This window comes from Pinus tabuliformis, chromosome 8 (assembly GCF_031772625.1).
Source record: "Pinus tabuliformis cultivar Carrire ecotype Pingquan chromosome 8, CPIR1, whole genome shotgun sequence".
Lineage (NCBI taxonomy): Eukaryota > Viridiplantae > Streptophyta > Pinopsida > Pinales > Pinaceae > Pinus > Pinus tabuliformis.
The window spans coordinates 130,182,089-130,202,453 of NC_142294.1; the positions used below are offsets into that span (position 1 = coordinate 130,182,089).

At 40.1% G+C, this 20,365-nt stretch overlaps 1 pseudogene; it reads right to left on the minus strand.

The window, feature by feature from the left end:
- Positions 1–20,365, minus strand: part of LOC149234452 (protein DMR6-LIKE OXYGENASE 2-like) — a 128,918-nt pseudogene that overhangs the window by 58,247 nt on the left and 50,306 nt on the right.

Here is a 20,365-nt window from a genome sequence, read left to right on the forward strand (position 1 = left end):
GTGTCCCACGTTAAACTGTTAATTCCAGCAATTAACCTTCCCTTTTCCTCTAGCTCCGGATAACATGACTGCTCCAATGTTTTCATCGCGGTCAATTTTCCTGGTGTGCATTGGGAAATCATGTTTGACAAGTAGAGGGTGTTATTGACTAATTCAACTAAATTGCTTGAAGTTGATTTGCATCTTGAAACTGCCCTCTCTACTTTCATTAACTGGGACTGCCATTTTGTAAATAGTATATCTTTATGTGACTCTAAAATTCTTGGTAAATTTGTCGCTTGTCCTTGATCAGAATCTTGCCAGTCAAGAAATGTCGCTATCATTTCTTCAGCTTGATCCAATTCCGTCCTAGCCTTTTCTACTTTTTCGCTTATGGATGCCGTTAATTCACATAGTGGCTTTGCCTGGGCGATTTGTTGACATAGAAGCTTAATTTGGGCTATCAATGCAGTATTTATCTGTAGCGCTTCTATTCTGAATTCAGTTACTTGTGGAACGCCCTTTGTTTTCTCGAGCTGTGCTGATAGTTGAGCAATTTGCTCATCTTTTGTTTTTAGCATTTTTTCATTTGCTGCTTTCAACTGTGCCAAGGCCTCTGATAATTCTTTCTGCTTTTGGATTGCACTGTGGTCAATCCTTTGTTTTTCCGCCTGCAATTGTTGAGTTAGTTGATTGTTTAATTGTTGTTGTGTCAACAATTGCTGTTCTGCCTGCTCCGCTTTTTCCTTTGCTTCAGTTAGCTGTGCCTGTAATGAGAAGATTTCCTGGTCTTTTGTTTTCAGTAAAAGACTTACCTCCGATGCCTTATCTATTGTTGCTGCTGAATAGGCTCCAGCATATTGTGACAGTTTTGTCAGGTCATCAGAGGGGTCAAATTCCTCCTTCCAAACCACATTGCCCGTGACCATCTGTTCTGGGAAAAGAGAAGGTTGATCAGGCCTTCTTCTTTTCCTCTGTCATTTTACTACAACTTTATGCCTTGGGCTGTAGAAGACATCCAAGGGAGGAATCTCTTCTACATGAAAAATGATTTGATCGGAGGGGTCCTTCGGTATTATCTCTACTTCTTTTGAAATGGGTGGGCCACTAGTTCCACTTAGAACCTGTTGTGAAGTGGTTTCTTGTGTGTTTGCTGCTTTAGATGTTTCAATGTTCTTGGAACACTCCAGACCACTGATAATAGAATCAAATTGCTGCCATTCCTGGAGCAATTTAGGATCGATATGAGTATCCACATTTATTTCAATGTTGGTCTGTTTTTTCTCTTTAGTCTGGGTCTCCTCCCGCACTTTCTCCTGCTCTTTCTCCTGCTCTTTCTCCTGAGTTTCCTCCTGTGGCTTCTCTTGTTCTTTTGTTGTAACCGGAGGTTCCTTTGACTGTTATCGTTCAGGCTCGCTTGACGATGTTGTTGGGGTTGTTGCTAATAGATCTAGAGGCAGAGTTTGCAACCTTTGTTCTCTAAGTCTGTTGAATTCAATCAACCCTTCATCTTGATATTTCATTCTGGCAAATGCCTTAACCTGCATTATTGACTCAACTGAGGAGAACAAGTCGTCAAACATATCTTCTTTATGATCAAATTTTGACAATTTGGCCTGTTCGAGTGCATTATAGGCGACTTTGTTGGGATCAAATTGCCTATTAGGGAGAGTTGCTAGAGTTAACGATTTCATTTTAGTAGCTTCTTTCTCTGCATGTTTGAGATCATGCAAGGTATAAACACCGCATCTCAAAGGAAAAGAGGGCCAACCCTGTTTTTTATTTTTCTTGAGAGTCTATGTAACACTCTCAGCAATAATCTGGTAAGCTATTTCCCTTGCCAGCAGTTTATCAGGTATGTACAAAGGAAGGACATGAGGTTTGGTTTGGCTGCCGAAAACTCTTATATAAGTGAACTTCTCCTCCCCGAACCATCTTCCTACTGATGTTAAGTCAATTCCGGCTTGATAAGAAATCTTGGGAGCAGGTTTATCAAAAATAGAATAATGAATAGGTAACATAAAGCCATTGCAGACTTGGTATAAATGGTGCTTATACGAGGATTTCCACAATTTCTGATGGTATATATGAATCGGCATGGGGTCTTGTGGCGTCCACCTCCAGCTGAGCACAGGAAATTTAGAGTTAAAACACAAGGTGTCTAAAATATAGGCACTGTAATAGAATGGGGGAATTACCCTTTCAATAACACGGGTCTTATTTCTAAACTCAAGGACAACATTTGCTAGTTTATCTGAGAGAATAGTGGCCCAATCCATTATTTCACTGTTGCATGCCGCTTCCATCAAGGGAACCATTTCTATAGTGAAATTAGAAGAGTCGTGCAATCCCCACAATCTACACATCATTATTCCAGCATAACAATAAGGAGAACATAGGGAATCAACCGAGTACTTAGCGGAAGATTCATGTTTGTGTTTTGCTGGATTTTGTCTCCAATCCCGGATGGGTTCGGATTCCACCTCATTCTCTTTTCGGAATTTCTCCAAAAATGCCTTATTGTACTTCTTCTCTGGCTCAGGCAAATGATACATTTGCCTTAAATCATCAGCCTTGAATGACCCGAAAATCCTCCTGTCTCTGGTGCAGAAGGTTCTGTCCATGATCGGGATTTCTTCAATTGCCCATCGCACTACATCTGTATATGGGAGAATTTGCTCCCAAGCTGCTATCCGATGAAGGAAGGAGTCAGCAAGATCCTTTAAAGTACCATCAGATTTCCGAGTTGAATCTGCAGAAGCTTGTACTGTTGTCACTTTAGGTTCTTCAACTTCAATCAGGTTGTAGGTACTTTGCCAAGTAGTTCTGCCGAGACCAGAACATGTAGTATCATATATCAATCCTTTCTTTTTGTTTGTTGGATCGGTGACGGCTTGTCCTATGGCTAGCGCAACGGAAGCGACCGTGGTTTTCTTAGATTTCTTCCCCATTCTGCTTGAGTTTTCTTCTTTGGATGAATTCTGCACAAAGGTGAAAATGAACGTAACACAGAGAGTTGACAATGAAAACCCAATATGAGAAAGATAAATTGATCAATGCGTGGTGAGGGATTAGCTTTCAAAATGGCCGCGAATACAATCGATGGGAGATTTCAAAACTTATTATTACATTAAATGGCCGTTTAAACCTGCCAATCCTTTAAATGCCCATCATATCATTAATTGGCCGAATGATTCGTTTAAGCGTGCCTTGGATGTTTTGGCGGTTGAGCGGAGGTAAATCACTGTTCGACAGATCAAGCTTTTAATATGAATTGATCGTGATATCCCTTTGTCTTAACGGCTTTTTTGAAATCCGTGCTTTTGGCTTTATCGCAATCGGGCATCGGGGAAAGCTTAACTTCTTATGTTGGCACCTTTTGAAATCCCCGATCGCCGATAGCGATATCGCATCGCATCGGGAGTATGGGCGCTCTATGAAAATATGGATAACATACCGCCGATCGCCGATAGCGAAATCGCATCGCATCGGGGTGAATGGCCTGGGGCGCTTTAAGAACATGCATAGAATATTGCCGATAGCCGATAGCGATATCGCATCGGCGAGAATCATTGGGCCATCAACTTATGCTCCCTATGTCATTGCGATATGCGATCTTGCGATCGCTTTATCGCAATGATCAAAGATTGATTATTTGTTTTATTATGATCAAAATGGGTTTATCGAAAAGGTTTTCATAATGTTTTTCATTTTGTTTTCGGACCTTTTTGAACAATATAATATTGATACCAATCAAAACGAAAAGGGACCCATTTCATATGATAATTTTTCTAAAGAAATAATGATAAGAAATGGGGGGTTGTTGTAAAGCACAACAATTGGCGATTCGCTGGAAGAAACAGTTATCTCTGAAAAGTATGGGAATACTTAAACTTTTCCAAAATAGAGTTCTCATTAAAGGGAAAAGATTCTAATATAACTAGGTATATTTGCATTCTAAATAAAATAAAACTATCTTTGTTAATTTCCTCTCTTGTTTAAAATTAGATACATTCTAAGTTATAAATTGGCGTTTCTTGGTTTATAATGATAAAATAGAGAACCTTTCCAAATCAGCTTTTAGAATTGACTCCTTTGTCATCGGTAGAGCCTCTGCTGCCAGCAAATGTTCATAGTTTCGACAGGGATACCTTTAAACAATATTATTGTCCATGGTCCCATCCACTTAAGAGTGTGATTAACAGAATGAATTCAAAACATGTTTTCATATTTTGTATTTCCTTTCATTTTCTGTTACCGCTAAGACAAAAAGCCATTGTCCTGGTTTGGTGGCCAGCTATTGACAATGCCATTCACTGGTAGTAATTTAACCGAACAAGCTAGCTCGTGATGAGACTCCTTGTCTTAGAATTGTAAACCATTACCCTGTTTTGGTATGCAGTATTGGTAATGTCGGTTAAACGATTTCCCTATGAACATGGTAAGCAGGCTTGTAATAAGACCTCTTATCTCTAATATCAGATTTTTAGAATTACACTCTGAGTAACCATAATCTTTGGTGAATGGGATGGACAATTTTCTCCTTAAGAGTAAATGGATGACAAGGTAAGAATTAAAGATGCTGAAGTTGGACTAGTTTCTATTTTGATATTGATAACCCTTTTGTGGCCAATCTGAAAACATAAAATGATTTACAATACTTCTAAACTTCGAGAGGGGTTCACAAAAATTGAATTGTGATTTTGGGATGCAAGTATACCTAGTTTCCTAGAAATTTTTCCTCTTATGTAAGACTTCTATTATCTAAAAGTAAATATCCACACTACCTCTGTTGAGCAACTTTTAAATACAGCAAAGGTCAATGGAAGATACCTTATAACTTTATTTTCTAATGGTCCTACAAACTACAAAACTCTATTAAACTAAAAAGGAGAAGGGGTTACCTCCTCAATTAAAGAATTTCTTTAAGATAAGGCCATTAACAGGGAGAGAATCTCTCAAACCTGATAAATCTTGTAATATGAAGGTCGAATGGCCTATCTTCTCACAGATCTGAAATGGCCCAAGCCACATTTTCTGGAACTTGGTGTGTTTTACCTTGTCCTCATGGGCTTTGTCCCATTTCAGAACTAAATCACCGACTTGAAATTGTTTTGAATCGGATGAGACTGAATCAAAGGATGACTTGATGATTTGCTGATGTTTCGCATGAATAACCTTGGCTTTTTCCCTTTCCTCTTCTAACTTTAGAATTTGGTCATGTCTAAACTGAATAGAAGAAGAAGGGCTTTCCTCAATAAACTGAACTAGGGCTAAGGAAGGTAGGATAGGATTAGTTGGTACCACTGCTTCTTTTCCATACCCAAGGTTAAACGGAGATGATCCTATAGAAGCCTTCTGTGTTATCCTATCAGCCCATAGTGTGAATATTAAAGATTTGTGCCATGTTTTATGGTTCTGTTCGATAGTTCGCTTAATAATTTTAATCAGATTTTTATTTGTAGATTCTGCTAAACCATTACCCTGAGGGTAGTAATTAGTGGAATATTTTAATTTAAATCCTCTTTTAATAGCGAAATCAAACATAGCATTGCCTGAAAAATAAGATGCATTATCAAAAACAAGAGCATTTGGGACACCAAACCTGGTAATGATGAATTGATCTATGAACTCAATGATTGCATCAAAATTCGTTGTCTTCAAAGGAATTGCTTCAACCCACTTAGTAATATAATCGGTAGCAGTAAGGATATACTTATGTTGTTTGGAAGAATGCGGAGTAATTTCCCCAATGATATCCAATCCCCATTGTTCAAATGGTTGTTCAATGTTGACCGGCTGCAAAGGGAAAGCTGATTTTCTTTGTCTTCCACTAGAAGTTTGACAATTTTGGCATTTCCTCACATACTCATGAGCATCTCTAAACAGAGTGGGCCAATAGTAGCCAACATGAATGATTTTATGGGCTATTGTGTCAGCTCCAAAATGTCCTCCTGCTAGTCCATCATGTAATTCCTGCAAAACCTTTTGTGCTTCAGGTTTTTCTAGGCACCTTAATAAGATTGAATCATAATTTCGCCTAAAAAGCACATCATCAATAATTGTAAATTTTTTTGCTTTCAATCTAATGGCCCTTTTGTTTTTGTAAGACAGGTTAGGAGGTGCATATCCATTTTTCAAATAAAAGGTTAAGTCAGCATATTGTGACTCAGAATCAGTAATACTTATCTGGTTGATATCTTTGGTTTGATCTGTATCACTTGATTCTGGAATGTTGGATGCTCCTGCCAATAACCTGCAAAAAACTTGACCTCTAACAATCTTTGCTGGTTTAATTTCTAAGTCATATTCTTGAAGTGCTGTAACCCAATTTGCCCTTTTTTCACCTAGTTCCCTTTGGATCAATAGTTGCCTTACTGCGGGGAAAGGAACTATAACTTTTGTGTGAGCTTTTAAAAGGAAGGGTCTGTAATGTTTGACAGCTTTATACACAGCAAAGGCTTGTTTTTCTACTTCAGAGTAATTCAATTCAGCACCCTGAAGATTTGAACTATAGAATGAAATGGGTGCTTCCACCTTGTGATCATTGAGTTGCGTGAGTACTGTTGCATAAGAAAAGTTGGATGCGATAGTATACAATGTAAAATGATTAGAAAAATTTGGAGTATTTAAGGCTGGGGCATTGATTATTGATTGCTTGATTAAATCAAACGCTTCCTTTTCTGTTGATCCCCACTTAAAGACTGAATTTTTCTTAATCATAGTTTGAAGTGGCAAAATAATTTGAGAAAAATCTGGAACGAATCTTTTGAAAAAATTGATTTGGCCTAAAAATGACTGCATGGATTTTTTATTATGAGGGAAAGGGATTTCAGAGATTTCTTTGATCCGATCAGGATCAATATAAATACCATCTTTAGACACGATAAAGCCTAAAAGCTTTCCTTGGTCAAGCGCGAAGAAAGATTTTTTAGGGTTAAGAGAAATGCCATATCTTTTGCAGCGTTAAAAGATTTGATTTAGATCATGCAAATGATTTGACCTCTCTTTGGAAAATACAGTAATATCATCTAAATAGACGACTACTGTTCTATTAATCAACCCTTTAAAAGCTATATCCATTGCTCATTGGAACGTCGCTCCTGCATTGATAAGTCCAAAAGGCATTTTTTGATACGCATATGTTCCCCATTTTGTTCTGAATGTGATTTTAAGCTGGTCATCAGGATGAACCAGAACTTGGTTATATCCTGAGAAACCATCTAGAAAGGACATTAACTCAGAGCCTGCTACTGATTGGAGTATCTGCTCCACGGTAGGTAATGGGAAATTGTCTTTTAGGCTTGCTTTGTTCAAATTTCTGAAATCAATACAAATCCTAATGTCGCCATTTTTCTTTCTGACTGGCACCATATTGGAGACCCAGTTTGAACGCCGAATGGGAAAAATAATCTTAGCTTTCAAGAGTTTGTTAAGTTCGGATTTTATTTGACTCTCTAAGTTTGGATGTATTTTCCTCAACTTCTGCTGAATTGGTTTCTGATAGGGAAGCATTGGAATGGTATGTTGGATGATGGACGTATCATATGTCTTTAAATCATCATATTTCCAAGCAAAAACCTATTTATTTTTCCTTAACAGTGTAATGAATGCCTCATTCTCTTCCAAAGAAAGTCCTAATCCTAAATTAATGTTTTGAGGGGTTTTCTCAGTGCCTAGGTTTATCAATTCAAACCTTAGGGTAGAAGTATGGAGCTTTGTATTAGTCATAGGTTTAAACCTGTCTTTAATATCATACAGATCCTCAAGCTTTACCACAGGCTTAGGGATTGAATTTTCCTCAGGTTTACCTCTCATTTGAAGGTCATGCTCGTTTTCCTCGATGATTTGATCATCATAGGACTTTTCGGAAGTTAAGAACTGCAAAATGTCTTCATCATGGTTAAATACTCTCCAATTTGTGACATTGTCAGGAATTGATGGCCTATAAAGCAACTCTAGTGAAAATCTATCTGGGTTGTAGTCTTCGGAAGGTAGGAGCTTGGAAGCGACATTGGCTATCAGGTCGGCTGCCGAATTTTGAGACCTGGGAATAGAAGAAATATTGAATGCCAAAAAGTGGGAGGTAAGTTCTTGTGTCAGCGATTGATAATGCTTGAGATGGGTGGAAAGACAATGAATTGTATTCCTTACCTGTTTGATAATAATTTCAGAATCTCTGAACACTTTCAAATATTGGAACTTGAGGCCAATGGCTTTATATAGCCCTTGGACTAAGGCTTCATACTCTGCTGTGTTATTTGTGCATTCAAATTCTAACCTACAGGACAGCATTGTTTTTTCCCCTTGTGGGCTAATCAAAATACATCCTGCTCCTGAGCCCTCACTAGATTTGGACCCATCGAAATATAACGACCAAAATAAAGAAGTATTAACAAATTTATTTACAGTTTTCTCAACACCATTGAAAAATCTAGACCTATCTGTTTGTGAAAAATTCTCAATCTAAGATGCAAAATGGTTTACTAAGAAAGGGGATGGTTGGGCGGCGAAGTTGCCAAAGAATGACTCTGATGAATAGTTCCCCAAAATGTTATTATTAAAAGCTATTGGTTGGTTTTCTTGCTCAAACTCAGTAACTGTATGGGTCATATGTTTTTCTCGATCAATCCTTATTTGATTTGGCTTACCCTTATAGGGAAGCCACATATGTGACCAATCAGTAGAAATATACCCATGTAGTTTCTCAGACCAATCCCTGCTCAAGATCAAACCGTAAAATTCAGGTATATTGGCTATTAGGATATCAATCCTTTGTACTATTCTCGGATCAGCAGATAACCTGATAGTTACGGAATTAATCTCTCCTAAAACTTGTACTTTGGTCCTGTCCAACTGTGCAATATGAATAGCAGACTTCTGGGGTTCAATGTTCAGTTTGGAACAAACTGAAGCTGGCATTATGTTAAAAGATGCCCCTGATTCAATCAAACAGTTGTGCAGGTTTCTATTGTAGATCTCATAGGTTAGAAGGAAAGGTGGAGTATGAGAGTTTGATCTATCTCCTATTAGGACTGCATCAGTAGCTTCAACCATACCAGAAGGTGGATGACCTGTATCACCAACAGCTTTAGCACTGGGAAGAGGTGAAGTGGGAACAGCATTAAACTCTTTGAGAAGCAATTTCTGCTGATGTTTTAATTTGCTAAGTTCAAACATGGTAATGTTTGCGTTAGTTTTCTTCATATCATCAACAATATTGTAATCCATCGAATCGGATACTACCAAAGTTTTAGATGTTGAAGGAGTATTTGAGGTTGAAGGTTGGTTTTGAGGGACCGCTGTAGGTGGCTTCTTTGTAGATACTTTTTCCTTTGTTGTAGTAGCACCTGCACTCCTTTTCTTTGAAGTTGCCTGAACAGGTTCGGAGGTACTTTTACTCCTAGTAGTGACAGGGAACGCTTCTTCTTCATTATCGGTATCGGAGTTGGGTAGTATGAAATCCCACATCCCGTGACATTCAACAATCTCCTCTTCTTCATCAGTAGGTGTAGTTGTTTCTTCTTCTCCTTCTTCAAGATCTGAATCCGCATTTGATATAACATTTGGTGGTTTTGATTCAGTTTTCTTATAATTTCTAAAGGGTCTTTTGGTTGAGGTTTCGGCTACCTGTTTCTTGATTTCAACCATTTCGTTTGACAAAGTCTTGAGGACCTTTTGCAAACCCTCCATGTCATATGGATCTTTTGGGGTTTTCTTCCTAGAATCATCTTTAAAAGAAACTTTTTTGGCTTTTCTGTCTTCCAGAGCAGCTTTCTTTTCTAGAGCATTAATGCGTTTCTCCACAGCAAGTGCTTCTTTCATGTTTTCAGCTAAAGTAGGTTTCCCAGCCCTGTCTACAAAAATAGCTATATTGGCAGGTAGGGCGGTTATATACCATTCGCTTCGAATTTGTTCACTTGGTTTGGAGGCCGTCGGGATTTTATTTAAGAGTTTATTGAATCGGGCATTAAATTCCTTAATTGGTTCCCTATGCTCTATCCTAAGATTGGAGAGATCGTTTATTAGTGTAGCCAAAGACCTATCATCTCCATACTTGGTAAGAAACTGTTCTTGGCAAGTGTTCCAACTGGTAATGCAACCAGAGGGTAAAGAAAAATACCAGGATCCTGCTGATCCTTGCAAGGTATAAGGGAAAAGTCTAACAACAACATCCTGTTCTGTTACTCCTTTCAAGTTGACTGCCAACATGAAGTTACTAATGTGTTCCTCAGCTTGGGTCCCATCATCTGGGTTAAACTTGGGTAGCCATTTTTCAAGAGCATCAGGTAATGCATGCAATGGTGCAGGCATGTTGACTGCACCAGGCTTGGTCCATGGATCTGCCATTATAACAGCAGTAGCAGATGATGCTACTGTTGAAATTCCAAATGTCTGGGAAGGAAATAATGTTGCGGAGTGAGCAGATGGGGATGTTAAAGCTCCTAGTCCCTGATGAACAACAATATGTAATGAGGGAGTGGATGGTTGACTTCGCACAGGGGAAAGTGAGATGGAGGTTGAGGATGAGAGCTCTTCACTGTCAGATCCTTCAGTATATTTCTTCGCCTTTTTCCTTTTGGGTAAAGGGAACTCAGTAGGTTCAATACCGAGCTTTTCGCTCTGAAGTATGGTGAGAGGGTGAGGTAGATTAAACTGCGAAGTCGCACTACTTTGCGATACCTCAGATTTATGTGGTGAAATCGAGAAGCTCTGAAGTTTGTGGATAAGAGACTGAACTTCAGGGGATTCAAGACTTAATTGTTCTGGAGTATGATGGGTTTGAGCAGTGGTAGTGGATTCCTCTTCTTCTTGTTTGAATACTGGAGAACCAGCATGCAATTGGGAAGTACGAGGAGATACGGAGGTTCAAGCCCTCCTTCTAGCGCCAAAAATGTTGATGCCCCGAAAATCGTTGTATCAACATTGGGGGATAACCACCCGGTCCGGACCTTAGTACAGCTCCTTTTCCGTTTGGAATGGTGGCTCCGACTGGGGATAATGGGACCAGTTTCCCAGTAAATGGATAAACATGATAAATGAATGATTGGTTAACTAATTATATGATAGGCAAATAGCTTAATCTATTGACAAAATAAAGGAACTACTACTAATCCCGGGAACTATTGTACTTTTAAAGTGCAGCGCTTGATCATCTATGTTTATAAACAGGCATGTAGATGACTCTATTCAATAAACATGGACTTTATTCATTCAGAATTACTCTGCTTAAATCGTTAAACAAAGGATTAGCGCAATATTGCTACACTATTTATATCATCGACACATATATGATCAAAGGAAAGGCATACCATAAACATCCAATAGTGGAAGGAATACGGAAATGCTATTAAAACACATACATATATTCGATAATAGCAAAGGTAATTAAATAACAATTCATATGAAAAGAATGGATTCAGACATAGATAATAGTACCATATGAGCTGCTAAACACTCCCAATATCAATCGCTATCTGTGATTCTTCCTTCAACGCAGAAATACTTCCAAACAAAGACAGTAGTGCACATTTGCATAAAAGCTTCCTTGTCGAAATTAGAATAACTGGTCCAGTTTTGTAAAAGAATATGGCTGAAGCACAATAGTGCAACTTCAGTCTTTCTGATCTAGGTGGATATTGGTGGCCACCTGCCAAGTCCACCTAGACCCCCACCATTGTCCCTCTTGACATTTTCAGTTTCCTTAATTATAGCACAATTTACTATTTTTAGCAGTTTTCGGGTCCTAAACTTCAGGAGCCGTTTTGAGGCCCTAAACGACGTTTTTTGGGAAATCCCGCTGCTGTGATTTTTTAGATAAAAAATCGTTGTTTGCGTTATAGTCCTCAGAAAGATCTTTTCAACGGGCTATCATGCGCGTAAAACGGAGATCGTATGCCAAAGTTACGACCCCGGGAAGTTGATGTACCAATTTACCCAAACGGGGCCCATAGTTTGGCGTTTTCATCTTCTAGGGTTAGGTTTTGGAATGTGAAGGGTTTTCCATTGTTTCTCAACTATAAATAGGCCCTCGAGCCTCATTGTAACGCAGTTCGGAACAGTTCAGAGGCATGTAGCCGACACATCTCTTCTCAGAGATAAGCTACCATCGCCCTAGCTGGGTCATTTCTATTTGTAAGCATATTTCAGTATTCTCCATTAGTGAAATGAAGTATTATTTCCGCTGCATCTCCGTTTTTATGGTTATCGCATATTATTATTTCTGTTGCATCTCTGTTTTTATGGTTATCGCATCTCTGTATTTATGGTTATCTATGTAATCTATTGCGTTCCTGCTTAAATCCGGATCAGTGGTATCAGAGCGGTCTGCTTTTTCTCGGTTTTTCTTTGCATGTCCCCAACGAGGTCGGGATATAAGGAGTTAGGTCTTGAACTGGTCGAACATTTGCAAGACCAACCTCGCAAATCTCGACGGCCTCCCATGGCGGATGAGAAGAAAGACAAGGGGGCAGGAGATCCTATCAAAATCTTGCTCGAGGAAGCGCTCGAGCGGCAAAGGAACGCGATGATGGATAGCTTTGCGCAGATCCTTCAGCGGCTACCCAGAGGCGACGCATCGGCTTCCAACAGCTACTCTGGAAACGCCACACCGTTTAAGGTACAAGTTAATTTTGAAATCCCCATCTTCGAGGGTCAAATAGACGCAGATGCCGTAGATAAATGGTTAAATCTGCTAGATGGGTATTTTTCTGTTCACGAATTTTCAAGTCGGGAGAAGATTGTTTTCGCTCTTCTCAAAGCAGCCCCCCACGTCAAGGACTGGTGGGAAACCTATTGCGAGCAGAAGGATGAAAGTACAGGCTCACTATTTTCAACCGCACCCACTTGGAATGACTTTCGGGATGCCATCAAGGAACAGTACTACCCCGTCGGAAGCTATGAGGACAAATACATCAAATGGACCACACTGCGGCAGGGACGAGACCAAGATGTGCCGGAGTTCACAAACATTTTTCATACCCTTCGCACACAGTTGGGTATCAAAGATTCTGAGCTGCATCTGGTACTCAAATACCGCGGCTGCCTACACAGATACATCCAGGAAGAGATGGAGTTCTTGAACATCTCCTCACTCGGCACAGCATACCGATACGCTGTCAAAATCGAGCAAAAGTTCAAACAGAAGAAGCGAGACTTTGGATCTGCAAATCCAAAGCCCAAAGGACAAAGCCAAGGCGGGGTGACCCAAGACAACCCGTCGAAGCTGCAAGAAAAGAACAACACCACGAAGCCGAAGAAGGACACAGGAAAGTGGTGTGAGTTCCACAAGAGTCCCACTCATAACACAAGTGAGTGTCGGACCAAGCAGTCGCTGGTGGCCGAGTTGAAGGCTTCTGAATCAGATGCATGTTCCGACTCTGAGTCAGAACCTGACAAGGGGAATGACAAAGGGAAGCAGATTATTGATGCGGATCCCAGCGCCACTGTTGCTACTGCCAAGATCCAGAAAAATGAGCCCGAAGATCCAGAGGAGGGGGAACGTCTTTTCCACTCACAGATGTGGGTGAAGGGTTCGCCGCTGAAATTCATTGTCGACAGTGGCAGCCAAAAGAACCTCATTTCAGCAGAGGTCGTGAAGCAGTTGGGCCTACCAACTACACCACACCCACAGCCGTATAGTATCGGTTGGCTCCACGAAGGACGAGATCTCAAAGTTCGCCAGCAGTGCCGCCTTCCCTACAGCATCAAGCCCTTCACAGACGAGGTATTGTGTGATGTTACACCTCTGGATGTTTGTGATGTACTATTAGGCCAGCCATACTTGTGGAGGCGACATGCTGTGTATGAGTCAAGGCCTCGCGCTGTCATCATTTCTTTGGATAATTCATTATACAGGATACCGGAGGTAGCCCCACCTACCGCCACCTCTTTGATCACTGCTAAGAAAGGCAGCAAGCTCATCTCACAGACTAGGAAATTTATTTTCTGTCTGGTTCGCTCCCAAAGTAAGGGGAAGACCGTTGCTACATCTATGACCCCCGCGAAGGGTTCCTCCACACAGCAGCAGCAACAGAGGGATACAGTCATGACAGAACACAGGAACAACTTCTTGTTACCCGGAGGGGTACCACACAAGTTTCAGGTGGGCGACAAAGTTTGGTTACATCTGCAGAGGGAGCGCCTTACCAGAACCCATCAGAAACTCAGACCACTTCGACATGGTCCTTACACCATTACCAAGGCTATGGGAGACAATGCATTTGAGCTCAGCATTCCCCCATTCCTTGGCCTGCACCCAGTGTTCAATGTGGACCGCCTTCGGCCATACTTTCCACCATTGCTAGATACATCCGACATTGCAGAACAACTCACCCCCACAGAATTAAATCCAGATTGCATGGAACAAGCTGCAACTGATCGAATCATGGACACACAGATCAAGAATACTCGCCAACAGAATATTCAACTGTATCGAGTTGTCAAAGCAGGCCAACTCCTTCACAATGGCAAGTGGCTCACCAGGGACCAAGTTCAGCAAAAGTTTCCCCATCTCATGGAGGAACTCAACGCAATGGGGACCATTGCTTCCTAAGGGGGGAGGAATGATCCAGGTGGATATTGGTGGCCACCTGCCAAGTCCACCTAGACCCCCACCATTGTCCCTCTTGACATTTTCAGTTTCCTTAATTATAGCACAATTTACTATTTTTAGCAGTTTTCGGGTCCTAAACTTCAGGAGCCGTTTTGAGGCCCTAAACGACGTTTTTTGGGAAATCCCGCTGCTGCGATTTTTTAGATAAAAAATCGTTGTTTGCGTTATAGTCCTCAGAAAGATCTTTTCAACGGGCTATCATGCGCGTAAAACGGAGATCGTATGCCAAAGTTACGACCCCGGGAAGTTGATGTACCAATTTACCCAAACGGGGCCCATAGTTTGGCGTTTTCATCTTCTAGGGTTAGGTTTTGGAATGTGAAGGGTTTTCCATTGTTTCTCAACTATAAATAGGCCCTCGAGCCTCATTGTAACGCAGTTCGGAACAGTTCAGAGGCATGTAGCCGACACATCTCTTCTCAGAGATAAGCTACCATCGCCCTAGCTGGGTCATTTCTATTTGTAAGCATATTTCAGTATTCTCCATTAGTGAAATGAAGTATTATTTCCGCTGCATCTCTGTTTTTATGGTTATCACATATTATTATTTCTGTTGCATCTCTGTTTTTATGGTTATCGCATCTCTGTATTTATGGTTATCTATGTAATCTATTGCGTTCCTGCTTAAATCCGGATCACTTTCAGTCAAGTACAAAACTTTACGACCCTTTCTAAAAACATGAAAGGGTCTATAAATACCTAATTAAGCTAACTATCTATGAAACTGAAATCCTACTTAATTGGTATCAATTGATTTTGATAATATTTTCCTCAGCAATCTGGCAGTCGGCGGCATGAATCATCAAGCAGGCTGTTTGCCTTTAAATCTGAGCTGACTTATCGCAAGCATTGGCTCCACTTCGGGTGGTTTGTTGAGGCGAGTGCTGAGCTGGGCGGCATAGGTGGCATCCTGAATATCGGGGATAATATACCCGATTGCATCTGTAAGGCACTTGAGGGTGGCTCTCTGAGTGTGTGGTTTTACCAAGAAGAACCAATAGGTGTCCCACGTTAAACTGTTAATTCCAGCAATTAACCTTCCCTTTTCCTCTAGATCCGGATAACATGACTGCTCCAATGTTTTCATCGCGGTCAATTTTCCTGGTGTGCATTGGGAAATCATGTTTGACAAGTAGAGGGTGTTATTGACTAATTCAACTAAATTGCTTGAAGTTGATTTGCATCTTGAAACTGCCCTCTCTACTTTCATTAACTGGGACTGCCATTTTGTAAATAGTATATCTTTATGTGACTCTAAAATTCTTCGTAAATTTGCCACTTGTCCTTGATCAGAATCTTGCCAGTCAAGAAATGCCGCTATCATTTCTTCAGCTTGATCCAATTCCATCCTAGCCTTTTCTACTTTTTCGCTTATGGATGCCGTTAATTCACATAGTGGCTCTGCCTGGGCGATTTGTTGACATAGAAGATTAATTTGGGCTATCAATGCAGTATTTATCTGTAGCGCTTCTATTCTGAATTTAGTTACTTGTGGAACGCCCTTTGTTTTCTCGAGCTGTGCTGATAGTTGAGCAATTTGCTCATCTTTTGTTTTTAGCATTTTTTCATTTGCTACTCTCAACTGTGCCAATGCCTCTGATAATTCTTTCTACTTTTGGATTGCACTGTGGTCAATCCTTTGTTTCTCCACCTGCAATTGTTGAGTTAGTTGATTGTTTAATTGTTGTTGTGTCAACAATTACTGTTCTGCCTGCTCCGCTTTTTCCTTTGCTTCAGTTAGCTGTGCCTGTAATGAGAAGATTTCCTGGTATTTTGTTTTCAGTAACAGACTTACCTTCGATGCCTTATCTATTGCTGCTGCTGAATAGGCTCCAGCATATTGTGACAGTTTTGTCAGGTCATCAGAGGGGTCAAATTCCTCCTTCCAAACCACATTGCCCGTGACCGTCTGTTCTGGGAAAAGAGAAGGTTTATCAGGCCTTCTTCTCTTCCTCTGTCATTTTACTACAACTTTATGTCTTGGGCTGTAGAAGACATCCAAGGGAGGAATCTCTTCTACCTGCAAAATGATTTGATCGGAGGGGTCCTTCAGTATTATCTCTACTTCTTTTGAAATGGGTGGGCCACTGGTTCCACTTAGAACCTGTTGTGAAGTGGTTTCCTGTGTGTCTGCTGCTTTAGAAGTTTCAGTGTTCTTGGAACACTCCAGACCACTGATAATAGAATCAAATTGCTGCCATTCCTGGAGCAATTTAGGATCGATATGAGTATCCACATTTATTTCAATGTTGGTCTGTTTTTTCTCTTTAGTCTGGGTCTCCTCCCGCACTTTCTCCTGCTCTTTCTCCTGAGTTTCCTCCTGTGGCTTCTCTTGTTCTTTTGTTGTAACCGGAGGTTCCTTTGACTGTTGCCGTTCAGGCTCGCTTGACGATGTTGTTGGGGTTGTTGCTAATAGATCTAGAGGCAGAGTTTGCAACCTCTGTTCTCTAAGTCTATTGAATTCAATCAACCCTTCATCTTGATATTTCATTCTGGCAAATGCCTTAACCTGCATTATTGACTCAGCTGAGGAGAACAGGTCATCAAACATATCTTCTTTATGATCAAATTTTGAGAATTTGGCCTGTTCGAGTGCATTATAGGCAACTTTGTTGGGATCAAATTGCCTATTAGGGAGAGTTGCTAGAGTTAACGATTTCATTTTAGTAGCTTCTTTCTCTACATGTTTGAGATCATGCAAGGTATAAACACCGCATCTCAAAGGAAAAGAGGGCTAACCCTATTTTTTATTTTTCTTGAGAGTCTGTGTAACACTCTCAGTAATAATTTGGTAAGCTATTTCCCTTGCCAACAGTTTATCAGGTATGTACAAAGGAAGGACGTGAGGTTCAGCTTGGCTGCCGAAAACTCTTATATAAGTGAACGTCTCCTCCCCGAACCATCTTCCTACTGATGTTAAGTCAATTCCGGCTAGATAAGAAATCTTGGGAGCAGGTTTATCAAAAATAGAATAATGAATAGGTAACATAAAGCCATTGCAGACTTGGTATAAATGGTGCTTATACGAGGATTTCCAGAATTTTTGATGGTATATATGAATCGGCATGGGGTCTTGTGGCGTCCACCTCCAGCCGAGCACAGGAAATTCAGCGTTAAAACACAAGGTGTCTAAAATATAGGCACTATAATAGAATGGGGGAATTACCCTTTCAGTAACACGGGTCTTATTTCTAAACTCAAGGACAGTAGTTGCTAGTTTATCTGAGAGAATAGTGGCCCAATCCATTATTTCATTGTTGTATGCCGCTTCCATCAAGGGAACCATTTCTATAGTGAAATTAGAAGAGTCGTGCAATCCCCACAATCTACACATCATTATTCCAGCATAACAATAAGGAGAACATAGGGAATCAACTGAGTACTTATTGGAAGATTCATGTTTGTGTTTTGCTGGATTTTGTCTCCAATCCCGGATGGGTTCGGATTCCACCTCATTCTCTTTTCGAAATTTCTCCAAAAATGCCTTATTGTACTTCTTCTCTGGCTCAGGCAAATGATACATTTGCCTTAAATCATCAGCCTTGAATGACCTGAAAATCCTCCCATCTCTGGTGCAGAAGGTTCTGTCCATGATCGTGATTTCTTCAATTGCCCATCGCACTACATCTGTATATGGGAGAATTTGCTCCCAAGCTGCTATCCGATGAAGGAGGGAGTCAGCCAGGTCCTTTAAGGTACCATCAGATTTCCGAGTTGAATCTGCAGAAGCTTGTACTGTTGTCACTTTAGGTTATTCGACTTCAATCAGGTTGTAGGTACTTTGCCAAGTAATTCTGCCGAGACCAGAACATGTAGTATCAGATATCAATCCTTTCTTTTTGTTTGTTGGATCGGTGACGGCTTGTCCTGTGGCTAGCGCAACGGAAGCAACCGTGGTTTTCTTAGATTTCTTCCCCATTCTGCTTGAGTTTTCTTCTTTAGATGAATTTTGCACAATGGTGAAAATGAATGTAACACAGAGAGTTGACAATGAAAACCCAATATGAGAAGGATAAATTGATCAATGTGTGGTGAGGGATTAGCTTTCAAAATGGCCGCGAATACAATCAATGGGAGATTTCAGAACTTATTATTACATTAAATGGCCGTTTAAACCTGCCAATCCTTTAAATGCCCATCATATCATTAACCGGTTGAATGATTCGTTTAAGCGTGCCTTTGATGTTTTGGCAGTTGAGCGGAGGTAAATCACTGTTCGACAGATCAAGCTTTTAATATGAATTGATCGTGATATCCCTTTGTCTTAACGGCTTTTTTGAAATCTGCGCTTTTGGCTTTATCGTAATCGGGCGTCGGGGAAAGCTTAACTTCTTATGTTGGCACGTTTTGAAATCCCCGATCGCCGATAGCGATATTGCATCGCATCGGGAGTATGGGCGCTCTATGGAAATATGGATAACATACCGCCGATCGCCGATAGCGAAATCGCATCGCATCACATCGGGATGAATGGCCTGGGGCGCTTTTGAGAACATGCATAGAATATTGCCGATAGCCGATAGCGATATCGCATCGGTGAGAATCATTGGGCCATCAACTTATGCTCCCTATGTCATTGCGATATGCGATCTTGCAATCGCTTTATCGCAATGATCAAAGATTGATTATTTGTTTTATTATGATCAAAATGGGTTTATCGAAAAGGTTTTCATAATGTTTTTCATTTTGTTTTCAGACCTTTTTGAACAATATATTATTGATACAAATCAAAACGAAAAGGGACCCATTTCATATGATAATTTTTCTAAAGAAATAATGATAAGAAATGGGGGGTTGTTCTAAAGCACAACATAACCATGGTTAGGTTTGAATTCTATTTTAAAGAAATCCTAATTTCCCTAGGTGGAAAGAAATCAATATGAATCTCAATTTCACGAACTTAAATTTTATTAGGCGTTATTTTTCTGCAGAGGTGGATTGGTCCATAGGGAGAAAGGTTTGAACTTGATTCTCTGATACCATTTCTAACGAACCTCCTTAGCCTACCAGGGAATTTCACCCCTAGGCCCCTTAAACTTGGGATATAGTCTCACTACAGTTAGAATTTAATCGCATGTATTAGTACATTAACCTGATTCACTTCATGAACCCTATTATTGAGCTCCATCATTAAGCACGATTTTATAAATTTGTAGAAGGAATCTAGCCCTGTCATGTAATCACTAACATTCATTGTTTATGTTTGTCTCCATTATTAACTAACTTAAGTTAGATGCAGTTAGCCCAGCCATGCATGGGAATCATAATTCGATAGAGTTACTCAACTATTATATAATAGGTAGGAGGACTAATCTAGCCTCCTTGACTACACATGTAATAGTTAATTGAACTATCATAGAATATACCATGAAATGCAGGTATCTATGTCTTGTACCCATTATCTACCCAGAGATATAATATAACATTAAATACAAACTATGTCCCTTTAACATAATGATGATCAAATTTAGACTCATTGGACATTTTACTCATCCACATGCATAAGAGTGAAATCAATTATAGGAACACAGATAGTATTATCAACATATATCTTACATAATACGAGTAATGAATTGGAACATATCAATTGAACCTAAATCATTTATCATGTATAGTTATCATCTCACCTACAGCTAAACATATATGCTGAAAGAATTGAAGTAATATCCAGGAAAAGAAACAACATAGAGTACATTCCATGCAATTGACACCAACCAAACCTTTCTTGGAGGGAGGAGCACCATCGCCCACCCATGAATCACCTCTGATTCC